General features: G+C 38.6%; 1 protein-coding gene across 2 annotated transcripts in view; it reads left to right on the top strand.

Annotated features, from left to right (window-relative positions):
• Positions 1-699: 699 nt before the first annotated feature.
• The window catches only part of LOC134213148 (uncharacterized), a 228,880-nt gene continuing 211,262 nt past the window's right edge, over positions 700-18,317 (top strand). The window contains exon 1 of one of the 2 annotated variants that reach the window (XM_062691798.1): positions 700-837. The gene's annotated coding sequence lies outside the window, so the exon portion shown is untranslated. The remainder of the gene's footprint in view (positions 838-18,317) is intronic. The other variant, XM_062691797.1, reaches the window with a different exon arrangement.

The following is an 18,317-nucleotide window of genomic DNA, read 5'->3' on the forward strand; positions in this document are numbered from 1 at the left end:
ACTTCAGAGTGTATCGCTTCCCCGCGATTCGATTAATCTTTGCTGCGTAATGTCATCTGGAAATCTTCCAAACGCGACTCCGATGATATTCAAGTCATTGACACCTGGTTGAGCTAAAAGAATCAGTTTATTGGAAATCAATATATCCCCAATTGTGATGTATCATTTTCTAACTTTAGACTTTTTCCTAGAGATCAACATTTGTACATATGGGAAAGTCTTATAGTTATCAATTATCCTCCCATCATTAATCACAATCAATTCTTATTTAATGTTGTCACTCACAACTTCCATTATTAATCGCATCTGGCGATAGTTCAACTATCGTAAACTGTTCTATAGCGATATCGTAAGATGTCATAAACGGGTTAATTTTACTTGCGAATGGCCTATGTTGATACTTAGATGCGATACGACCGAAATGTGCTTGTCAACCAAGATTGACAGATAGGAGGAGCAATTCGAATGACTACCCATTAATAATCGGTTACGCTCTTGTTCTCCGCATCTGCAAAATTACACACCATAATCCAATAATTCTATGCTCACGATTCTCTACAACTTAAGATAAACTCTCGCCTCACAACTACAACGACAAAGCCGCGACCACGTCCATGCGTATGTACTATGTGTACACATCAGAACTGTCAAAAGCGCGTCCAAGTAGTAGTGATATCGATTGCACGTAAATTTGTTTTCGTTCTCTCGGTTCGCGGCAGCTGGTCGTGTCGAGTTGTGTTGTTATTTTGTATTAAGTGATAACTACGGGTTTTAAGTGAAGTGCAGCGAGGTATCAGTGGTCTCAAATCATCAAAAACCGTAGTAAACATCTCAAAGGTATTGTGCCAATTATAGTAAACACATTAAGTAGGATTTGCACTGAATTATGGATAAATATCCGATGTAAACAAACTATTGTATGATAAACTACAAAAGCTTTAACCAAAGCAATCACAACATATCTATCCCAAAATCGATTTTTGAATTGATTTTAAAACAGTTTCCTACAGCTTTCAAGCAAATTGAAATTAAATCATCCATCAAATGCTAGCAAAATCAAGGAAATCAACTTTCCTCTGTACATAACCTCACTTCAAGTGCTTTCCTTGGCGCTCATATGTATTGGTGCAGCGCACCGATCCATCCATCAATAAGCTGAAACCTGGCACCATCACACTGCGCTCTCTTGCCAAGGGATTTTAGATAGATGGCAGCACGTACCGGTGGTTCAGTTGCATTCTGGTTGCACCGGCAATATCCAACCGGCCGATAAAGACTTTTGAGTTCTCTTTTGCCGACGGCTCTCGCACATTTCCCTGGTATTGTTTTTCCCCCATCATCCGTCGGTGGCGCGGCTCAGTTGTCCATATCCGTACGGTGTGTTGTGTTATTATTCCTGAAGTTCAAAATATGTATACACTGTACAACACGCTGCACCCAACCTCACTGTGTTGTACGCTCTGGTGACGAATACGACGACGGCAGCAACGACCGACGGTGTGTTTTTACGTACCGCCCTTTTAAAAGGTGTGGCTTGCTAATAGTTTTGCTCTTGCTTATGCGGATGGTAGTGTTTTTGTTATTCCGGCTTGTCGATTTCAGTGTCCCACGCGGACGCGCCGAAGATGGAACAGTCTGTCTGTCTCGTTTTTGCCCGTGCGCTTTTTTGACGAGCGGCGTTGACGAGCGCGTCAGTTGATGACGATGCTCATAGAGCTGTTCGATGTCGTTCGTCCGTTCGTTTGTCTCTTCATTCGTTAATGCCCGATGCTGCCATTGTTATTTGTAATAGATCAAATAATTGACAGGCGGTTGGAGATATTGTTTATTGCGGACGGTTATGGCTGCCGGGGTTGAAAGATGCGTGGGTGGGTAGGAATAAGATTCAATAGTATCACACTGATTGGCAATATGGTATGGTATGCAGCATATACTACTTTTATTGGGTAGCATACGAGAAGCTAAAAAACATGAAACAGGCATTAATTCGTAAACAAAAAAAGTTTGACTAAGTAGGTCTATGTTCAATAATTGTTAAATGTTATGTTACATAATTCTGCAATATGCTCCCAGCAAAATGAATTCGGCCGAAACGTCTGGTAGCGAAAAAAAAATACAAAAATAATGTTTAATTTAATCACAGTTAATTGCCTATTTTCCGAGTATTGAAAATTCAGATGTGAACATGTACATTATGTGGAAGTTTATGATTTGAAAAATGTATTGGAGGTAACTTCAGTACGCTAGACTGGTGCTTTTAACCAACTAAGCTACAAAGGACCTTCCAAAATCATGTTGCGAAAAACAGAAAGAAACTGTAAAATGACTGAAAAATCTGATCAATTCACAGAGCACAGTAACTAGTAACAAGAAATTCGCATTAGAAAGGCCTAAAACAGCTTTCTGGAAATATGTTTCATTATTATAATTAATTTATGTATTTCGCATCCATTATCGCTTTTCCTGGAGTGAAAATATGTGTTTGTTACATATGAGATTTTGGCTATCCTAGTCTTAACTTATTAAACCACAGACAAACATACATAACACATTAAATATTTATTTTAATTATGTCGACTGTTAGCAATGTACTTTTTGGTGATTATTTGGCGTTTCAGTCTGCATTTTGAATGAAAAACAACTATATGTTTTCCTTCGAAACGTTGGAGAAAGAAAACATACAGTTGTTTTTCATTCAAAATACATACTGAAACGCCAAATAATCACCGAAAAATTAAATATTTACCCATTGTTGTGCAAACACTAACGACATCTATTGTTTTTACTAAGTTGGGCAAATCACGAAACCAGATGGCGGTAGTGAGAAAACGTCAAACTCGAGCAACTCCAATGTGCGTACCACGAGAGATCGATTAGCCAACTAATGATTATTTAAATTGACCGGTAAATCAATGAGCGATGGGAATTTCAAGAATGTTATGTCTGTTTGTTTGTGATTAAACGATTGGTGTTTTACTTTGCCCAACGTTTCGACAATTTGACGTCAGACAAAATAAACCACCAACCGTTCAATGGTTTTATAAGACTCTACATAAAAAAAATTCCAGTTGCCTGCTATACCATACCAAATCATGTTTTTGTTATGGGAGGAGGTTCGGTTGTGGGCACCCTTTTGAATTTTGTCCATAGCTTTACGTAACGCAACAATCCGAGTTTTTGACCGCCGCCCCCCCCTCGTAACAAAAAGTAACATTTTTGGCACCCCTCCCTCCCCCATGTAACGCGTAACTGTGAAATTTTAGAAGGCAGATTTTTTTCCTTTTCTGAAGCATTTGGGTTTTGGTATTTTTTGAACACTGTTTAGACATGACGGCACATGATCAAAAATCAAGAATATCAAGAATGCAGCTAGTAGAAACGAGGTTCCGAGGAATTTGCGATCATAACCATTTACATAGTTTTGCGGAACTGTGGTGTCGAGAAATACAATATTCGCTTGGTATTTTTACGCATATCAGTCCCGCTATGTCAGCATGCTTGATTTCGATTATGACTAATATATGATAACGATCAACAGCAATTACTTCAATCAGTGATTAAAAAAAGCCATTCAAATCAATTTTTCTACGCGTTATGCGTAACATTTGGTAGTACCCACCCCCTCCCCCACCTTTTAGTGTAACAAAGTATAACGCAAGTTGGACCTCCCCCCCTCCCCCAGAAGCGTTACGTAATTTGTGAACAGACCCTTACTGCTAGAGAAGAAATTGGTTTGATTCAATCGATTTGAAACATTTTATTGTCAATTTCGCAAATTTGGAATTTTCGGACATTTCAGTTTTGTGGTTCGGTTGTGGGCACTCTTGAAAATCCGGGTAATAATGAAGAATAACAAATGAAATCCACCCAGTTCCAAAGAAAAAATATTTTATTAGTTTTAATTGTCATGAAACAATAAAAAATCTAGATTAATCCACCTAGCAGTGATGATGCCTTTCTCATGCATTGAAGAAGTTGACGAAAACAATCACTTGAGGAAAGTCAAAAATAGCACTTTAGGAGGTTGTATTTAACTTTTTCCATCAATTTAGATATATTGCATTTATTTATATACATCGCAGGAAAAAACCTTTTTTTTAAATTTCGCGTTTTTCTTCTCAATGAAGGGTCCCTATGAAAATAAATGATAAATTGTCAACAATGTCAAAAGGCAATATCTAAAAAATTCAATTTTAAATGGCAAACAATAAGACTAAATTCCCCGTCGAATGCAACTTGTTGGGCGCCGTACACTAATTACGTAAGCATTTTTCAGGGGCTTTCAACTCCCCTCCCCCCATGAAAGATTTTTTCCATACAAATTATTTTTTATTTATATGGATCTTAAGAAAATGGCAGACCACCCCCTTCCACCATAAGTGCTTACGTAATTAGTGTACGACCCCTTGCGCGATATCGGTCAACGCCCAAAAAAACAAATAAATAATAAAAAATATTATTACAATAAATTATGACTGAATAATTCGAAGAAAATTCATAAAAACGGCATTAAAATAAGTTTGTTAATATGTTTGATAAGCTCAGTGATATTGAACGATTTGTCAATAAAAAAAGGGTGCCCATAACCGAACCAATAAAGGTGCCCACAACCGAATTTAGCAGCGTTTAAGGAAAGTGATGAACAAAATTTTCGAGCTGAAATTTTGATGGCAATCGTTTTTGAACCACAAAATAGACTTACTTACTTAGAACTCACATGTTCAATTCAATCACACCAGTTTATGACACTTTAAAAAAGGTCAAACAAAATATTCGAGTTGATTTTTATGTAGAAAAAAAAATTGCCCATAGTTCAAAGTAGCGGTGTCTATCTAGTCTGGTAGTTTGCACAAAACATCGTGTTTTGATAGCAAATGAATGACAGATGTCAGAATAACAGTTTCTGCTTTCTGTAAATAGATACGTGGGGGTGCTCACTATCGAACGGTGCCCACAACCGAACCACATCCCCCACTATTTTTCCAAAATGTACACATACGTTTGAATCGATTTATAAGTCTCAAGGTTGTTTTGCATACCGGAATTGAATTTAAAATTTGGCATTTTTCGGTATTTTGCAAATTATTCCGATTCAAAACTCACAGCTTTCAATATTATTTATTACTAGCCGATCAGCTCTGCCTTACCCGGGTTGGGCATTTGTTTTCCGTGGGTAAATGACAAATGCAAGATTATTTGCAGCGCCGCACTCTAGATCGATTTCGACTTGATTGTTTTGAATTTCTTCACAAGGCACCAATTTTATACATTTTCATGGTTTTCACACTAGGATTTAAAACAATATAAACACAGCTCATCTAAAAAATCTTGCAAATCAGTCCATCCGTTCGTGAGTTATATTGCCTCAAAGGAAATGCAAACTCATTTTTATATAGAGAGAAGATTTAAAGTCCTGAACAAAGTATTCAACGTGTTCGAAGTTGTCTTATATAATTAAAATTTAAAAAATATGTAAAGATGTTATTTAATATATATTGACGCTTGGGCAACGTTCAACGTTTGGGCGGTGCTAAACTCATTGGAAGTTTATATGGTAAAAAGGCATGGATAAACATAAAAAACAGTAATTTAGAGCTATATGGCACCACCACCACCATAACCATCAAGAATTATGTTGCTTGTTCAGTTCGTGCAGAAATCAATACAAAGTCGCGAGAGGATTAGAGTTGATTTGGCAGAGTAATTTGCGTTTTACTGAAGTGTTGTATGGGTGAATTTACTACTTTTTAAGTGTTAAAGAAACGAAATTTGCTCAAACCATACTTCATAGAAAAGCTTATAACTACACTGGGTAAATTCTAATATTCTCACGGTTTTCACTATCACATTCTGTATTAAAATTTGTAAGAAGTAAATGATCATCATCCTAAATCGTGCCATTTAGCTGCAAACTACTGTTGTTCGATGTTTCTACATACATTTTTTTCTTACAAACTTTCAATCAGTTCTGCACCACCCTAACGATGAGGGGGCCTTCTTTAGCCTAGCGGTAAGATGCGCGGCTAAAAGCAAAACCATGCTGACGATGACTGGGTTCGATTCCCGGTGCCGGTCTAGGCAATTTTCGGTTTGAAAACTGTCTCGACTACCCTTGACATAAAAGTTCATCGTGTTAGCCTCATAATATACGAATCAAAAATGATAACTTGGCTTAGAAACCTCGCAGTTAATATCTGTAGAAGTGCGACTAGGCTGCGAGACAGCAATGTCTCGACCAATGACCGCTGAAATTTTGTCCAGAGCATCAGGGCAATGTCTCGACCAATGACCGATTTGGCTGAAATTTTGTCCAGAGCATCAGGGCATCAAATAGAACGGAATAAGGGAAACAATTCACAAAAGCTTCTTCCATACTAATTTGAGCCACCATACTGTTTAGATAAATAAATGTCGTCCAATGTGCTGCTTGAAGTATCTCCCGTCCTGCCCGTTTTTTTTTGTCAACAAATGGACATGAACCATACTGTTTAGATAAATAAGTGTCGTGATCAGAGTGTAAAATAATCGAAAATAGTTGGTGAAGTACACCTTTCTTCACTTGTCAGCTCACTTCCAGACACATTCTTAGTCGGCTCTGGGCTGTCAATATTCAATTGAATATTAGTCATTGAATATTTATGCACATTCTACAAATTGATAAATTATCTGAATTCTGAACATGTTTCTGATGAGTAAAGTTATCTATCATATAGAACTGAATCCGATTTTCATCCGCGAGGCACTTTCAACGGTAAACATCAACATAAACAATGCTTATTATGTTTTTTTCTGCACATAGTAAGCACACTCAGTGACAGTCGAATGAATGAGTTTGTGCAGTAGTCGTCTGACTATGTCATTCTATGTTTTGAATATTCATGCGATGTTTGTCAAAATTCCGACCGAAGTTGCTTCATGAAGATGAATATTTAAGCTCTGGTCGTGATAATACAACATAGCCACAAATCTTTCATCTTGGAAACCACGTGCTTTTGCAGTGATTTTTCAGGATTTATTGAATTGTTGTTTCACTACAACGCGCATATAGGTGAAACAATGGTAAATCCATTTGCTAACTTCTGCTGATCGTCTTAAGTTTCAACACTGTACGAACATTGTTATGTTAGATTTAGGCTTTTGGAACTGGGAGTAGATAAACATGTTGTGAATTTGATATTTACCACGAGATTCATTGTGTAATCACCTTAAACTTATCCAAAATTGTGAGATTTTAAAATAACGATTGTATTGAAATTTTCCCAAATTGTATATGCCAAAATTTTAAACAGATTTTGCATTTTGGGAAAAGCATGCACCCCAACTATACTTTACTTACTAGCCAGCAGGGTTCGAACTTTTCCTTTCAATGAGACGAAACAAGTGATTTTCTGGCCGAAGCAAAATCTTTTTCTGTAGTTTATGGGGAAAATCATGTTTTATTCACCACGAAAATCATGCCTGCTTGATGAAATTATTTTTTCGTCTCATCATTTTTACGCCCCACTCCTTTTTTGCCTTTCTCGTACACCAAGGTGTAACGAATATATTCACTTCCAAGACGATTTTGTGATAGACGGTCCGGAGACCCATAGTGTTATATACCAATCGACGAATTGAGATGATGTTTGACCCGTAATGCTGGGTAGACACCTTTACGTGGTGTGTTACGGGGTAAGATCTACTACGGTTACATTGCCAGCTACAGGCAAATCCTGACCCAACGATTACCTTCCTCATTATCCAACTCCGTGGTACTTATGAGGGTGTCGCTAAGTCGGTAGCCTCTCGTTAAGTAAGTACTACATCAACACTTCCTTCCTCTCCCTAGTTACGGTGAAGATGGGCGTGGCCAGGAGTAGTAATCCTCATGCTTTTGTTATTTTTGTTTAAGACTGATAGCATTCTAGATAAGGATCTCAAAAGAAAAACATGAGTATCACTAGTGTCCAATCTACGAATTACACCGTAACAATGCTAATGCTAATGCTAATGCTAATGCTAATGCTAATGCTAATGCAGAATTTCAAAATAAGTTTCTGAAGGAATATTCGAAAAAAATCTGAAAGTTATTTAATTTACATAGAAATTTACATTTACATAGAAATTCCTATATTTCTCCTGGAATTTCTTCAAAAACCCGGACAGTAGTAAAACAAATTCAGTTCTGACTCTAGAATCAAAATTACATGCCAAAAAAAAATCCCAAAATATCGAGATTGCAGGGCTGGTAGCGACCAATGTCGTTCAAAATAGTGACTTTAGTGACCAATGCTGACGAAAAAAGGGACCAAATAGTGACTTTCAGTTCCAGGAAGAGTGACCAAATAGTCATTTTCAGTTGCAGTGACAAAATATTGACTTTTATGTGGCAATGGTACTTATTTAATTTTTTCTCAGACATAGAATTATTTCGACTCATAAGTCTGCGGTCGGAATCTCTGTTGTTGCTTTGTTTTTCTTGGGATAAACATAGGAGCTATGGGATGAAGTCGAGGAGCAGTAAATCTACATTATGAGATCATGAATTTTACGAACATAAATGGACAACTTACTAGTAAGCATAATAAGAAAGTGTCCGAGGAAAATTAAGCAATTCCGATAAAATTAAACTACGCGCGCATGTTTCCTACAAGCTTTGCCAGACTAGTTTTTACTTGGGTTAAATTCCACATAAGTTTACAAAGTTTACAGGAAATACCAATCACATGCGTAAAAAACGACTCCATTGTACGAAACATGTTAGTTAACTGGGTAAATAATTGAGTGGGTTAGAAGCAAAAGGGTGTAAGTGACATTTTGGTCAACTTTGAGTTGACTATAGCAAAAAATGCTTTGGTTTTAGAACTTTGCGTCAATATATTGATATACTTTGTACGGTATTTGTAAAAATTTTAAAAATTCCCCGTATATTAGTTATTTTTAAAACCTTCATACGATTTATATGAAAAAATATTGAAAAACTTAACAGATTTTGTCACTCACACCCCTTTGAGTTTGACCCTCAATTAAGGGTTTGCCCTCTTATGATTTCAAAAAATATTAAGATAACTAATGAGCTTCATTACTTCAAGCAAATTCAATGAATCCATGAAAAAAATGGGAATGTTAACAAATCTTATCAAGCATTTATATTTTATTGCTGAAGACTTTTTTTTCTTCATGGTCAAATATACTGAAACTAAAATTGTTTATGTTATGCACTGTTTCTGGGATGTAACTTTCACAATTTTCCAAAAGCTTTGTACGGCAATCGAAATTATAATTTATTTAACAAAAAAAAAACAACAATCTTCTCCCCGTCCAATAAAAACTGTAATATTTGCGTCAAAATTATGTTATTTTAGAATTAGTTACAGCACAGATTCTTGCCAGAGATCAAAAAATCATTTCAAAATCTTTTTTTTATGTTAATGACATGTCTGAACAAGCAGTTTGTTCGGAGTATCATACGGTGTGCGTCAAATTCAAAGTCATCAAAATTTTTAAACATTCACGATTTTTAATATTTGAGTATCCAAAATTTATGCATTTTCAGCTTCAGATGTATATCATCTGAATATATTTTTAAACATTCACAAGCATTGATACGTAATCAATAAACCGCCTCAAATCCCATTACCTTATCAAACACAGATGCAGATTTTAATATTTCGATTCATTTTATGTTACAAAATTTGTATATTTATTTGTTACAAAAAATGGAAAGCATGTATGTTAGCATAAGGAATGCATTAATGACCTTTCGACCAACCCCTTGCTCATTTTCGGTTTCCTCGAAATACTGGAAAGTATATCTAAAATTGAAAATATTTATCTGAACGTAAATAGTTCAATTGATACGAAATGAAATTTAATAGTTTTCGAAAAAAAAACTTATAAAATCAACAAATCCCTGTGCGCATTCTACGCATCCCTGCGCATCACTTATAGTTTCTAAACTATGACATGAAACCCTTTCAATAAATTATTGTCGAAAATCCCATAAGAACACCAAGTTAAACGGTTGGCAAAGTTTCAAAGCGAATATTAAGTCACGAAGAAGTTAAGAGCAACTTTCGGACTAAAAGGCACTTAGCGGTCATTTTTTTCCGATCCGTCATTCAATTTCCGCCATGAACTCTAGGAATTGGCCAAAATTAAAATTAGCCAAAAGTTTCAAAATAGTTGAAAATAGTGACTTTAGTGACTTGCCAAAAAAAGTGACCAAGTCACTAAAAAGTGACCCGCTACCACGCCTGAGATTGCGGATATTCGAATATTCTCAAGAATTCCTTGGGAACTTACAGCAGGAGCTCCTTCGAAAATTTCTACATATTTTTTTTTCGTGAATACCTTTAATAATTCTTTAGGAAATTTATTCGGTAAGTCATCAAGAAATTCATTCTAGTATACCTTCAAAAATTCCGCCAGGAATTCGATCGGGAATTTCTCCAGGAATTCCTTCAAAAAACCTCCACAGATGAAACCAATTTCTCTGGAGATTTTTAAAAAACTCTCCTACAATTAATTCTGACAATGAGCAGTTTTCAAAGGAACTTCTTAAGGAATTACCGACATGCTTAAATTTCTTAGAGAATTTCTTTGGACATTCCTACAAGAATTCCTTCGGAATTTTTTTCTAGGGATTCCTTCAGAAAATCTTCCAGACGGAGATAAATTCCGAAATTCCTCAAGACTCTAAAAATTTTCTTCAGGTATTCCTTCAGAACTTCCTCCAGGACTTCCTTAGGAAATTATTTCAGGAAATCCAAGAAATTTCTTTGGGAATTGTTAATCAAAATAAATCGAAACCGTTATTTTTAGAACAATTCTGATTATTTAAGCACAAGGAGAGTGAAGGAAATGTACAATTTGGTGGGTCACGTGCCCATCGTGTTCCAGCTTCAGAAGCCAAGTTACCATTTTGCTTTCTGTAGCCAATAAGATCTTGGATGATCTAACATTTAACACGCCAATGCGGGTAAAAGTGACAGAGCAAACAAATCTGCTAAAGGTATAACAGCTATTTAATTAATGCCTGATAGGTTGCCTTGGTTCGGCAGATGCAAACGATCTGCACACTGTGATTTTTGTGTTGGCCAATCATCGGCGTGAAATACGAAATTCGGCGGCGTCGAGCCAACCGGCGTATGGCGCGCCGCCGACACCTTGAGGCGCTAACGTATATGTAAAATGGCCAGCATGAGTTAACCACCTGAAGTTTGTATGGCGAAAGACATCTAACGCAAATTTTCTCAACAGCAGGAACTTTTCACGAAAATCTATTTGGTACCAGTTATGTAGGAAGGTGTCTGCTACTACGCCTACCAAATATTTTTTTCGATTAAGATGGTTATTTTCGAGATATTAAACTTTGGGTGCCTTTCGCCATACTGATTTCCGAAAGTTAACTCCTAGTGTGCTGCTCAAAGTAGGCGGTTCATTGCAAAAAAAATAATTTCCAACCAGGGATTGCAGAAATCGCTCTCAATAGTAGAAGCATAAGTACTAGAACGCTAGTGGCGCTGTAGTCAATTAAATTATTTTGCCAAATTATGCTTCAACAAGCTTCAATTGGCCATAATTCATGCATCATGTTGTAGTGCATGTTTTGTTTCATCACCAACATCGGTTTGACACTTGTAGTACCGGTACTTTGGCTGCCAGGTCGAAGTAACCTACACGGAAACAAATGCATACCCACAGGCATGAATAAAAATCATGAAATCATGAATCAGGTCAGTTCATGAAACTATGATTATAATTCATGATTTCAGGAACGTTATTCGTGGTACTAGGCAATCCTCATCAGTCGACAGTATGCATATCCGGTTATACTTCGAACACTTTATTCCCAAGAAGTAAGAACGGCTGAGAAGCAGCACGCCGGACTCTCGCTCAGTGTACTCGAGTTCAAATCCTCTGTTGAACTTTTTTTATTCTGTCGATCTTAACAACCAAATTGTAACGCATTGGTTGTGTTACGCGAAAATAAATCATAAATAATTATTTATAGTCATGGTGTATTTTCATAGCATGAAAACATGACGGATATATGGAATCATGAATTATTTTCTCATTTCTGGGAACGGATTTTTACCCGTGACATGTTAGTCACGCGAATAGTAACGACATTAGCAATCTTATACAATAAAAAGAGGCAAAAACTTCTTCGAATCATAACAAGCCATGAAAACAAAACTATCGCATTTGTATACAAGTTAAAAAAAACTGATTCGGATAGGCGGCCCCCACCGATGGGGTTTGATAAAACGTGTTGTTCTCGCTCATTTCTTGTTGGGGACCATATTTTTTTTCGCACAACTGTGTAAAACAAGTTGAAATGCATCATCCGAACCGGTTCTCCCCGCAATTGGGGCTTATTAAAATAAATTTATCGTGGGCTGTAGCCCCCCAAATCAACTCATTATCGTAACAGCTACCGATAAACGTCTCTCACGGTATGCTACTTATCGAGAATGTATACAGAATGTATTCATTATTTCTATTCGACATAATCATAGATCATTAATTAACGGCTACGCAGTCTCATATGATTAAAACTTCTTCCCCTAAAGAAGACACTAATCCCGTGTCGAAAAGTCGGACGAATAAAACCTCGTTTTAATCATATGAGACTGCGTAGCCGTTAATTATTCATTTTCATTTATTCAGACTAAGGCCGAAGTGGCCTGTGCGGTATATAAGAGTCTTCTCCATTCGGCTCGGTATGGCTACACGTCGCCAACCACGCAGTCTACGGAGGGTCCGCAAGTCATCTTCCACCTGATCGATCCACCTTGCCCACTGCGCACCTCGCCTTCTTGTGCCCGTCGGATCGTTGTCGAGAGCCATTTTCACCGGGTTACTGTCCGACATTCTGGCTACGTGCCCGGCCCACCGCAGTCGTCCGATTTTCGCGGTGGGAACGATGGATGGTTCTCCCAACAGCTGATGCAACTCGTGGTTCATTCGCCTCCTCCACGTACCGTCCGCCATCTGCACCCCACCATAGATGGTACGCAGCACTTTCCTTTCGAAAACTCCAAGTGCGCGTTGTTCGCTCACGAGCATTGTCCAGGTCTCGTGTCCGTAGAGGACTACCGGTCTAATGAGCGTTTTGTAGATTGTCAGTTTGGTACGGTGGCGAACTCTATTCGATCGGAGCGTCTTGCGGAATCCAAAGTATGTACGATTACCAGCCACTATGCGTCTCCGAATCTCTGCTGGTACCATTTTCGGCAGTCACCAGTGATCGCAAATACACAAATTCTACACCCAAAACAATTCTGTGTGACATTCTTTGTATTAAGCATTTTGTATCAAATCTCGCATTCAAGCCGATCAGAGAATGTCATACTTGTTAATACAGCTCATTTCATTAAGTCGGTTTATTTGGTTTCGATCAATACATCCAAACGAATCTCGTTGGCTCCTCCTAGAACAAGTGAATCGTGTACAGCAATATGACTTAAACCCACACAGTCTTCCTGATTGCATTTAGCATCTGGTGAATAGTCTAGATGGTTAGCGCGTCAGTCAAGATGTGCTAAGGGTGGAGGGTCCGGGTTCATTTTCCCGTCTTTGACCGATTTTTTTTTGTATGATTGCTGAGGTTGTCGAAGTATACAGCATTTCACTACTCGATGGGGGAATGTAAAATTATTTTCAACACATAACCAGTTCTTATTTTCTCGTGACCGGAGACCTAATGCAAGGCCCTGTCGTTTACTTAATACAATCTGAGCATATGTCGCAAATTATGGCAAACTGTACACGAAACTAATGCGAGATTGCAATAAAATGTTGCAATCTCTGGTTGGGTGTACCACCTCGATTTCGTCACCACCGATGCAAACTCGCGGTGGATGGCTCACATTGTCTTCTCTTGAACCTCTTCCTATCATGTACTTCGTCTTCGACGTGTTGATGTCTAGTCCGATCCGCTTGGCCTCCCTCTTCAGTCTGTTATAGGCTTCCTCCATCTTTTCAAAGTTACGTGCCATAATATCTATGTCGTCGGCGAAGCCAAATAGCTGGACGGACTTATTATAAATTGTAGTACCACTCGTGTTAATCCCTGCTCTTCGTATCACCCCTTCCAATGCGATATTAAATAGCAGACACGAAAGACCATCACCTTGCCGTAACCATCTGCGGGTTTCGAAGGGACTCGAGAATGCCCCTAAAACTCTAACTACGCACATCACCCGATCCATCGTCGCTTTGATCGACCGTGTCAGTTTATCCGGAAATCCGTGTTCCTGCCATAGCTGATTCCGATCGATTGTATTATAGGCGGCTTTGTAGCCGATAAATATACGACGCGTGGGCATGTTGTATTCGCGGCATTTCTTCAGTACTTGGCGAATGGCGAACACCTAGTCCGTGTTGGAGCGTTCGCCCATAAAACCCGCCGGGTACTGCCCCACGAACTCTCTTGCAATTGGTGCTAGTCGACGCAATAGACTTTGGGAGAGTACCTTGTAGGCGTCGTTCAATGTGATTGCGCGATAGTTGCTACAATCCAGCTTTTCGCCCTTTTTGTAGATGGGACACACGACAACTTCCATCCACTCCTGCGGCAAAACTTCCTCCTCACAAATCTTGGTAATGACCCAGTGCAGCGCTCTAGCCAGTGCCTCACCACCGTGTTGACCACTCTCCTGGTAGTTAGTCAACCCCAGGAACTTTGTTGTTCTTCAGCCGGCCAATCTCCTCCTGGATTTCCTGGAGATCCGAAGCCGGTAGAATTATGTCCTGCGCGCGTTCTCCCAGGTCCATCACCATACCGTAGCCATAGCCGTAGCCGTTAATTAATGATCTATGATAAAACCTCACAGTCGTTTCTCAAAAAAATGGTATTTGACATAATTTCTTTTCGACCAAGTGTCATTTGATGTAATTTTTTATTGGCGTTTTATGTAACTTGTCTGATCCTCGGCCGAATATCCATTCAACGAAACATTATTCGACCAAATGCCTAGTCTCTAGTGACCTTAAAACCATACTAAATGTCCTTTCGACGTAATATCCATTCGACGTAATGTCTGACGACTTTTAGTAAATATTGTATTTACTCTCATGCAAATATAAACAAAAACGATAAACTCGTTTTTCGGCCAAAAATCTAATTTCATTCAAGATTTCATTCCTATTTTTGCAGTGCAATACTGCCACCTGAAAACGTTTTCACTTTTGCGAGTGAAAAATTTGCTAGTGCTGCACTAGCAAGCGTAATTTCGTTTCGGCGAGTTTGCTTGCGAGTTGTCATTTGTTTGCATGCAATCACTTTCAGTGTAGTCAGACATGCACATTTTTGACAAAATACTCGCAGCGAGTGATTTGCTTGCAATGTCAAAGGGCATCTTTAGAATTTGAGATTGCAGCAAGCCATGCGCGCGAATGGTTGCTTTTGAATTTGCTGTCACGTTTTTGTCCGTTCCTAAAAAATTAAGAAATAGTTTCGGCTGATGTCTCCACTTACAATAATAGAAGAAAAACGTTCATGTGATTTGGGGGTAATTTATTTCGTGGACACTAGGAGTGGTCGTCGTGTCCTCAGATCATTTATCCGGAATGAATTATTGGCACACGCAAAAAAAAGCGTTCCTGAATTCGTGAACCAGCAAAAATACACCGTGATTTAATTCATTGATTCGGGAACACCAATCACGTTTTCCAGAACGTTTCAAAAACGTGACTGTATTCCCGAATCCGTGACTGTTGTTCCCGAAAAAATACACCGTGAACTCGTTAGTTCAAGAAATTCATGAACGGTTTTTTTTTTGCGTGCAATGTCTGATTTTCTATCGCCGCTTCCACATCAAGACGCTATCGTATATGCGCAAATAGCCAGCATGAGTTAACCGCCAAAAATCTGTATGGCGAAAGACATCTTACGTGGGTTTTCTCAAAATTAGGAACTTTTCATAAAAAACTATTTGATACCGGTTATGAAGGATGGTGTCCGCTACTACGCCTACCAAATATTTTTTTCGATTAAGGTGCTTGATGAGAAATCGAGCCTTAGATGCCTTTCGCAATACTGATTTCAGAAAGTTAACTCCTAGTGTACCGCTGTAAGCACGTTCAAAGCAGGCGATTATTTGGATCAATTTGGTGAAATTGTTTCAATATGTTTTTACTATGTTTCCAAAACTGAACGATTTAAAAATCAACTTCCAGATTTTATGGGTCCATTATCCTATTGATATTGGTAGCATTAACAGGCGGGGTTTATTGAAAGTTAAAGTGACCTCGGGCTGGACGTTAGCTACTAGATATGTAAGAGAGACGTTTTTCACAAGTTGTTACGATAATGAACTGATTTGGGAGGCTATACCAAGCTATACTCCAAGATAAATTCCTAATATGTAGTTCCAATTGTTGGGGACCGGTTCTGATAGTGCATTTGAATTTGTTATACACAGCTGTGCAAATAAATAAGGTCCGGAAAATGTTGTCTCGAAGTGGTTTATCACAGCATATAATTTTATCATAGCTCGGATCCATAGTCGTAACGAAGGAATAATAAAATGTGTCAATTTGTCATTATTGCATCATGATTCCATTGCATCATCATGTGATGCACAAACACACACACACACACACACACACACAACGTTGTCGATTTAAAAAAATACTCAAATCTTCTGGGCGTATTGTAAGACATACGTCGTTATGCATTCTGCATATGCATTCTCCATAACTCCGGTCATAGTTTCGCAAAACTGTCCCATATCTGCTCAGTTGCCTTTTTGATATGTGCAAATTATGCGTATTATCGCAGTGAATTAATAATAGTCCCTTAATCATCCCCAACAATCGCAGCTATTTCTTCCAGCCTGAATAGCATTGCACTGAACGATGTTGACTGCCTCCTTCACCGCACTCAACTGCGAAACTGCACTAAACTGTCGGCTTGCCCTGCTTCTCCGGTTCCCACTCGGTCGCCTAGAGCGAGCTCAACGAACTGGTACACAGCGTATAGCAGCAACCGAGTGTCAATCGATATTTCAAGGCCATCGAAAGCATTTTACGAGTCCGTACACCGACCGCTTGTTTTCTTTTCCGAAACTTTCACAGTCTTGTAAGGATTCGCTCCTGGGCCAACCGGGCCCTGTCCCGGGTTCACAACGGGGACGCACGGAACACAAACACACCATCACCAACGGGCCCAAGAATGGCTGAATCAGGCAACAGGCATGCAATTTTCTGGAAGTGCGTGCTGTGCACGGGAACGTTATTGTGTAATGTGTGCGGATTTGAGCAGACCTCCCGCCGTAGTGTGAATGGTCCGCATTCTTCTACGCTACGGTGGAGTACGGAAAGTATAGAGCAGCAGTAAAAAAGGGCATTAGATTGTTTTATTGCCGTACGCGTTAACCTTGCGTTATGGGTTTTTCCTTTCGGTGCGGTTCCTCTTTACCTTCGAGTCGTCTGTTTTGGAGGGTTCACTTTTATGACTTTCTTTCACAATTTTTCCTATGGAACAACCATCCCAGTTCCTGCTCTGCTTGAAATGACGCACTACGAACGCAGACAGCCGACCGCGAGGAACTGGGTAATGTTGCGACGTCGTCGTCTGCTGCACTGTCTAGTAATAACGGTTCAGGAAGGGCAATAAAATAATGTGTCCGTTCTGTGCCGAGGGACAGCTTTGGTGTGGAAGAGCGACTGGTGCGTTGGATTTTGGCCGCAAGGTGAAGGCCGCACTTGGCTCGAGAAATGTTGTTAAAATTTTATTGCTTCTTCTAGAGTACAGGTATTTGCACTGGAGTTCAAGACAATAGACTTCACATGACGAAAGCGGACAACAATCCGATATCGATTTATTAGGAATTGTTTTTCATACGCAAAATAAAAAATAGTTAAAGTATTATAAAGACTCTAGAGAGATGATTAGTATCCAACCTACTACAACCTACAGAGGTTAGGGAATTTTAATATAAAAAATATAACAGTTGGAAGCTTATGGTAGAACGCAAACACAGATAGACCTGATACACAAAGTAAGAATGAAATGAACCAGGGATTGAGCTCAAGAATTCCTACTTATTAGGAAGAAGTGCACTATCAAGATCACCATGTGTTTTTCGCGAGAGTTCTTGTATTACACTCAAAGTTTTTTTAATTCGCTCAAAGAGATGTCAATATTTTTGGTGCAAACTCCATGGTAATCGGCCAAAATGTCATTTAATGAGGATATACTTCTAAAAAAAGGATATTCCAAAAAACTGATAACATATATTAATAAATCCGTGAGCTTCTCAAATTTAAATATGTTCTACATATAATTCAATTTCATTCAATAATCAAACCTAGAAATTGTTCAC

This window comes from Armigeres subalbatus, chromosome 2, assembly GCF_024139115.2.
Source record: "Armigeres subalbatus isolate Guangzhou_Male chromosome 2, GZ_Asu_2, whole genome shotgun sequence".
Lineage (NCBI taxonomy): Eukaryota > Metazoa > Arthropoda > Insecta > Diptera > Culicidae > Armigeres > Armigeres subalbatus.